Raw genomic sequence first — 890 nt, 5'->3', positions numbered from 1 at the left:
CAGTAGGTCAAGGCAAGTTGTTCTTAATGCATTTTGATCCTTTGTATTTCCTAAATGTTTTGTTTACATAGTTGAATGCTTATAGTTATCGGTGGGAAACCCATGGTAGGCAATACCTTAGTTTTTCTCATATCTACCTTGTCGCCTCAGTTTTGGTGGGATCAAGGGTAGTATTGCTTAGCCTTTCATGGGAACACACTTGGTATACTAATTTTTATTATGGTTTTATGCAACGAGATAAAATTGTTTTTAGCAACATGAACTTAGGGTTTGGGCAAGTTTGGCATGTTGGATTGGCCTATGATGTGTTTCGAGCTGATATGGGCTTTTTACAATAAATAGTGATTTCTCTGTGTTGGATGATGGCAGTCTTGTCCAGACCACTTTAAAGACCGGTTCATAGTGCGATCGAACTGAGCTTTATAGTACAACCACAAGCCTGGTATAGGACGGACATGGCCAATTAATTAGTACTCTCCTAACATAGTGCAGACCAAGTGGTGAAATGAGGAATGGATGGAATTTCCTTGGGACCGTATGGCGCAAGAGGAGGCTTCCGTTGTTGAGGATATTTGTGTCACGCGGCTGTGGAGGCTTAGCGGGTAGACACTTGTTGAGAGAAACTTTGTAAAGGCCTTGCAATGGTAATCCTGACCGCACACTTCAGAAGTGTGTAAGTGTTTCGCAAATATGTGCATAACGGATAATCATATTTTATGGATAAAGTGTACAACCTTTGTAGAGTGTAAAACTGATTAATCAGCAGTGCCCACGTGAGGAATGCCACATATGATTAGAATACACTATTTTTGTTTAGCTTTGGGTTGGTGGTTCATTTATGGTTGTTAGAACCATGTTTGAGGTGATCAACTTCAGTTGAGGTGTTCAAC

The sequence above is a fragment of the Phragmites australis genome, chromosome 14 (assembly GCF_958298935.1).
Source record: "Phragmites australis chromosome 14, lpPhrAust1.1, whole genome shotgun sequence".
Lineage (NCBI taxonomy): Eukaryota > Viridiplantae > Streptophyta > Magnoliopsida > Poales > Poaceae > Phragmites > Phragmites australis.
This window is presented reverse-complemented; position numbering follows the sequence as displayed.